We start from the raw sequence: 7,659 nt of genomic DNA on the forward strand, positions 1-7,659 counted from the left end.
CAATTTAGATTGGAACCAATTATATTTCATGTTATTCCCGATGATCAGTCGTGAAACAACACCGGTATCCCGCAACCATACCGTAAATATAGGTACTACCCATATCCCGCAGCCATACGGTACCTATAGGGCACCAGAAAAGGCATAACAAGCCTTGAAAGATATTACAGATGGACCGATATCTCAATCACCTACGCTTTAACCAGTAAACAGTAACCATTCCAATCTTAAAAACCTTTTTATTGACAAAGGAGCCGAATCATTCGACATCCTAAATAATTTTATTCCCCCATTCACTTGGGCAGGAATACTCGCAACAAAATCATCTTTCTCAAAATCCAAAAACATTTATAAATACAGTAATTTGATAAGTAAAATCACTTAGCTATTCTGAACATAGAATAATAGAAGAATACTTGCATAAACAGAATCATTTAATTCAGCGATATGTAAAACATTTTTCTATTACGAACTGAGAATAGGGAAAACAATATTTGCATAATAGGATTCAAAATAAATATCACTTGAACAATAAGTGATGATAGGGATACTTGCCTTTGGGATTTTAGCAGTTAGTCACACTTGCAAAGACGCATCTATTCTGACACTCTGTCTCAAAACATCTCTGTCTTTATTCTACTAATCATTTGGCATGCTGCTAATGCAGTGCTGCAACCAATATTCCATACTATTCAACTTTAGTCTTCATACATTACATCTGGTCCTGATCAACTCGAATGATCCGCATCTATAATTAAAAGATACAACTTTAATCGTTTAAATGATGATTACTCGACGAGCTGCACGTCAAAGCCCTATCGTCTACCCATACGATAGCCCACACATAATTACAACAGTCCAACACAAGACTCTTGGCTCACGAACACATGTATTTCATATAACATATAAACACATAATCATATAAGCCACGTATCACATAATTCATATCACATATGACTCGGTTCATCAAAACATTTGACTTGGTGTGTTTAAAACTCAAATCGGGTCAAAAATATGATTTATCGATCAATAATTGACTTAGAATGACTTGTAAAATAAGCGACCTTTCGAAAAAAAAGATTTGGGTCTCGAAAGTATTTTTAATGAGTCTGTACGCGTTCGTTTCATATTAAACGGACGAACGGTTTATTTTCTACGAATAAAATATGAATAATTAGGAATAAATCAATTAATAATAATATTAATTGATTTTTAAATACCAAAATATAATTTTTAAAACTTAAAAACAATTGTTTTTAGAATTATTTGAATTAATTATAGATAATTATATTTTATTTAAATATTTATAAATAAAATTAATTGATTAAATGAATTAATCCATTAATTAATTCCATAAATAATCAATTAAAATAAATTATAAATAATTAAAACAAATATAGATTTTTGAAAATAATAAAAGAAATAATTTTTGGAATTTAAAAAAATTAAGAAAATTATTTTCAGAATTATAGATAATAAATAAATGATTTTTAAAATCAAATGGTAATGATTTTTAAAAACAGAACTGAGTTTTGAATTATTTTTAAAAGAAAATATGTACAAACAGATTTCTGAAATTGCAGTTGAGGAAAACAGATTGAACCGGGTCGGGGGTGGGTCGACATCCGGATCGTCCCGGATCGAAGAAGAAGACGAAGATCAGCCGGAAAATTCTCCAGAATCCGGCGACCTGGGATTTTTCCGGCCGGCTTCCGGCGAGACAAAAACACCCCCTCCCCCGAGACTCCGTTTTGCTTTGTTTTATATCCTAATTAATTCCTGATACTTCCAGCAACAAAACTACTGTTATAACCACAGCAACCACCTGCAACTTCGTCTTTTCCGACAAAATTCAGAAAACATACCAAAACAACCCTAATTCTACACCCAAACTCTTTATGATCTTAAAACAATCACTACATCATCACAGAATCCAGAAATTCAAATTTAAAAACCAAAAAAAACAAGAACTTAGAATTTAATCAAAACTGGACCAAAATTAACATATTAATATACGAAATCAATCCTCAGACTCCCAGTAATGATAATCTAACTTCAAATCAAACAAACAATTACTTAAAATCAAAAACCGAATTTAACTAATTAAATTCAAAATTCAAAATTATTATATAATCAACCTTTGTTGATGATATGGGTACAAACAGATAGCTCTCATCAAGGGCTTCACAACGGTTACAAATACTTGTGATTTGGTGTTTAATAACACCTTCAAATTTGAGTTTGATTCTCAGAACTTCTCAAGAACGCCAAGAACAGCTTTTTAAAGAATTTTTAGAAAATCAAACCTTAATTACTATATGATATTGAACTCTATTTTTGAAGTATAATATATGAAATTGACCAGAAAAATATGCTCTATAAAATGGAATCATCAAAATACTCAGATAATCATGTCTGCAAAAATTCATATTTTATTCACTAAATAATTCGAATTAAAATAATTAAATAAGAAAAATACCTTGATTTCTGGGCAAAAACTGATGATTGATTCAGAAAGAAGATTTTGAGAGCTTCATTTTGATATGCTGCACGCCCGAATCGGAGTTCGATAACGCCTTCGTTCGTACGATTGATTTTCAGGAACGTATCGGTTTCTAGGGTTTTTCTCTGTATTTACTGCATTTTTACTGGTTGCAAATGAATAAATGAAATAAATGAAATAAAAAATAGACTATTTATATTTATGGAATATTGGTTCGTTCTGGATCATTTTGATTCGTTAAATTAGTTGCTTCGCCGCTAAGTAACTGCAAAATGATCCAAAAATAGATTACTTAGCCGCTAAGTAACTATAAAAATGATACAATTTTAATATCAGATTTGGATAATTATCAAAACTGGGCTTCTTATAAAATACCTTATGAGAAAATAATGTAAAAAATCCCGTCTCTCGAGAATACGGGTTTTATTGATCTACCGAAATGGTCAAAACACGGAAAATGTCCGTAATTACCAGATTAGGTTAGAAAGGAGTTTTCAGAAGAGTTTCGGGTGGTAAAAACCCAAAAACAGTTGAAGTTGGACGATTCCCGGCTTTATAAAACAGTTTTGTAATTATTCAGAAAATAATTAATAATTCATAAATCATTATAAAATCATATAAAACACTGCAAAAATTACCAGAAAAATACCACAATTATCTATATTTTATTCTGGACATATAAAAAATTCAAATACTCAAATAATGTCACATATAAACACTCAAACATCAATTCCAATTATCATATAATTCACTAAAATTCACATAAAATCACATAAACAATTCCAAATAATTATAATAATAATATTTGAAAATATGGGATATTAGAATCTATCCCCCTTATAAGGATTCCGTCCTCGGAATCAGCAGAAGAGAGTACTAAGGGTTTTCTAACCAACTTCCCAATCTTGCATATGAAACTTTTCTCAGAAATTACAATAACACTGCAATTCCTTATACCACACAGTTACCACTGAAGCTTCACTCTACAACATTGTTCCATCCACGTCCTTTGATCAATTCCTCAATGAAATCACTTTTACTGATTGCGAGAAAGAAGAATAGAGAGAAAGAAAGAAAAGAAAGAGAGATAGAGAGAGAAATAAAGAAACAGATTGACTTCGTTGTATGCCATTGATAGTTTAATCGCATCGCACTCCACTGTCGTCTTTCGTAATTCCATCACATCGCCTTACTTTGACTTGACTAGGATACTGAACTTAACGTGATTGGCATACCTTCGAATGTTTGGGATGATAAAATCATGAAATTTCAAAAAGAAAAGAATTTGATACCATAATGGGACCAAAATCTGAATTTGAGAAAAAGTATTGTTGAAATAAAAGAATAACTGAGAGATCCATATGATCAAACGAACTTGGTATTGTGTGTCCAAATTAAGACACTACTAAAAATTGTTAACCTTCTTGTAGTCACAACACACACACACACACATGATGGTGTCCCATCTAACTTCTATCACACAGACAGGTATACCTTGTATCCCCTATAGTTAGGGTTGTTCATCTCAGTCAGGATAAAAGAATATCAAAGGAATCCAAAATCAAATGAATAAAAATAAAAATATTTCAAAGATGATAATTCTGAAGGAAATGAAATCCAGAGAATAAAAATTCTGGCACAAAATGAATAAACTGGTGTTAGGGATTATGTCTTCTAACTGACATTTCTTTTTGAGAGAAGTCAAAAGAATTTATAGAAAAAGAAGGTATTGACAAAGTCTTAATATTTATCTTCTATTTGAACTCTTCAATTGACTCGTCACCCGATTCTAGACGCTACTTCATGTTCCAAGGATATCGATAATCTTCATCGTCGTCGAATCGTAGCCTCGGAAGATTCCACCATAGAAGTTTTCAGCTTCCTGGAGTTCCATCCAGCTCAGTACAACCATCTCAAACGAATGCGCCCATCTTAACTTACTCGTTGGTACTATATCCAATAGTCCAACAGGTTTCGATATGAGCTCAAACATCCTCACATAGCTATACACACTCCTACACACTCTCATTTCTAGTTTACTATAACCTCAGCTCTGATACCAACCTATAACGCCCCCAAATCCGGGGTCAAGGGATTTGGTCGTCACTTTGAATCCTCAATTCAAATCAACCTATTTAATCAATAATTAAATGCCAGCGGAAGATATTTATCATAAATGACCCCAAACTAATCCAAGATCTTTTAAGGTTACAGTTCTAGAAACAAGAATTCCAAATTCCATCAATAAATTTTTCACTTTCTTTTAAAACTCTTTTCAACAGTTCTCAATCTCAAAGCTAAACCCCTAGTATAATTTCGAAAAGAAGTATACTAGGCCCAATTAAAATATACAACTATAATATAATATAATATAATATAATATAATATAATATAATATAAACAACTTTATACAATAAAACTTATACTAGTCCGCAAACCCTGGACCAACCATCTTCCAAAAGCTTCTTCTTTGCTTCCTCGAATTACGCGGCTAAACAACAAGCTAATCCTCACTGGAGGTTAAATTTAAAAACAGACAAGTATGAGAGAAAGAAATGCTCAGCAAGATCATTATAAAGAATATATGGTCGTTTTGATATAAAACCGACATCTGCATTAGAGCAGAACATTTAAAATCATAATTGCTGAATCAAAAAATTTAGCTGAGGAACCCCAGAATTGATTCCTTAATTGTATTCAAAACCATTTTGATATTTTTGAGCGTAATGCTTCAGCAATACTTTTAATCTTGACGAGAATAAAACTCATAAAATAGTGTTTACGGAAATATCGTAAATCACAATAACATGAAACAATGATTATGGATTGACTCATAAACTTTAATCAAAACCGAACTCTTGAAATTAATACTTATTTTGCTGTCATATCAAATTAGATATCAATATGACATTTGATGCTCACAACATCCCATAATGAAGTCAAAATCAATCATCTATACTAATACCACCTTTGATATTTAACAACCACGTAAGTATCAGCATAAATCAGAATCTGAATTAAAACTGCATTTTACCTTTATTCCAAAATAGAAACAGTTGATAAATCATTTATTCTGTGATTATCAAAACAATAAAGAAATTTTGATACCAATTCAGATTGGAACCAATTATATTTCATGTTATTCCCGATGATCAGTCACGAAACAACACCGGTATCCCGCAGTCATACCGTAAATATAGTTACTTCCCGTATCCCGCAGCCATACGGTACCTATAGGGCGCCAGAAAAGGCATAACAAGCCTTGAAAGATATTACAGCTGGACCGATATCTCGATCACCTACACTGTAACCAGTAACCAGTAACCATTCCAATCTTAAAAACCTTTTTATTGAAAAAGGAGCTGAATCATTCGACATACTAAATAATTTTATTCCCCCATTCACTTGGGCAGGAATACTCGCAACAAAATCATCTTTCTCAAAATCCAAAACATTTATAAATCCAGTAATTTGATAAGTAAAATCACTTAGCTATTCTGAACATATAATAGCAGAAGAATACTTGCATAAATAGAATCATTTAATTCAGCGATATGTAAAACATTTATCTATTACGAACTGAGAATAGGGAAAACAATATTTGCATAATAGGATTCAAAATAAATATCACTTGAACAATAAGTGATGATAGGGATACTTGCCTTTGGGATTTTAGCATTTAGTCACACTCGCAAAGACGCATCTATTCTGACACTCTGTCTCAAAACATCTCCGTCTTTATTCTACTAATCCTTTGGCCTGCTGCCCATGCAGTGCTGCAACCCAATATTCCATACTATTCAACTTTAGTCTTCTTCCATTACATCTGGTCCTAATCAACTCGAATGATCCACATCTATAATTAAAAGATACAACTTGAATCGTCTAAATGATAATTACTCGACGAGCTGCGCGTCAAAGCCCTATCGTCTACCCATACGATAGCCCACACATAATTACAACAGTCCAACACAAGACTCTTGGCTCACGTACACATGTATTTCACATAACATATAAACACATAATCATATAAGCCACGTATCACATAATTCATATCACATATGACTCGGTTTGTCAAAACATTTGACTCGGTGTGTTTAAAACTCATATCGGTCAAAAATATGATTTATCGATCAATAATTGACTCGGAATGACTTGTAAAACAAGTGACCTTTTGAAAAAAAGGATTTGGGTCTCGAAAGTATTTTTAATGAAAGCGGAATATTTTTCTGAGTCTGTACGCACGAAACGAACGGTTTATTTTTTATGAATAAAATACAAATAATTAGGAATAAATCAATTAATAATAATATTAATTAATTTTTAAATACCAAAATATAATTTTTAAAACTTAAAAACAATTGTTTTTGGAATTATTTGAATTAATTATAAATAATTATATTTTATTTAACTATTTACAAATAAAATTAATTGATTAAATGAATTAATCAATTAATTAAATCTATAAATAATCAATTAAAACAAATTATAAATAATTAAAACAAATATAGATTTTTGAAAATAATAAAAGAAATAATTTTTGGAATTTAAGATAATTAAGAAAATAATTTTCAGAATTATAGATAATAAATAAATAATTTTTAAAATCAAAAGTAAATGATTTTTAAAAACAGAACTGAATTTTGAATTATTTTTAAAAGAAAATCTGTACAAACAGATTTCTGAAATTGCAGTTGAGGAAAACAGATTGAACCCGGGTCAGGGGTGGGTCGATATCCGGGTCGTCCCGGATTGAAAAAGAACACGTAGATCAGCCGGAAAATTCTGCAGAATCCGGCGACCTGCGAATTTTCAGGTCGGCTACCGGCGAGACAAAAACACCCCCCCTGAGACTCCGTTTTGCTTCGTTTTATATCCTAATGAATTCCTGACACTTCCAGCAGCAACACTATTGTTATAACCACATTAATCACCTGCAACTTCGTCTTTTCCGACGAAATTCAGACAAAATCTGGCGAACAGCCGGTGAACAACCGGCGAACTTCGATTTTGCCCAATTCGTGATGAAAGTCCATGATTCTGATACCAAAACAACCCTAATTCTACACCCAGACTCTTTATGATCTTAAAACAATCACTACATCATCAAAGAATCCCGAAATTCAAATTTAAAAACCAAAAAAAACAAGAACTTC

Source organism: Apium graveolens, chromosome 9 (assembly GCF_009905375.1).
Source record: "Apium graveolens cultivar Ventura chromosome 9, ASM990537v1, whole genome shotgun sequence".
Classification (NCBI taxonomy): Eukaryota; Viridiplantae; Streptophyta; class Magnoliopsida; order Apiales; family Apiaceae; genus Apium; species Apium graveolens.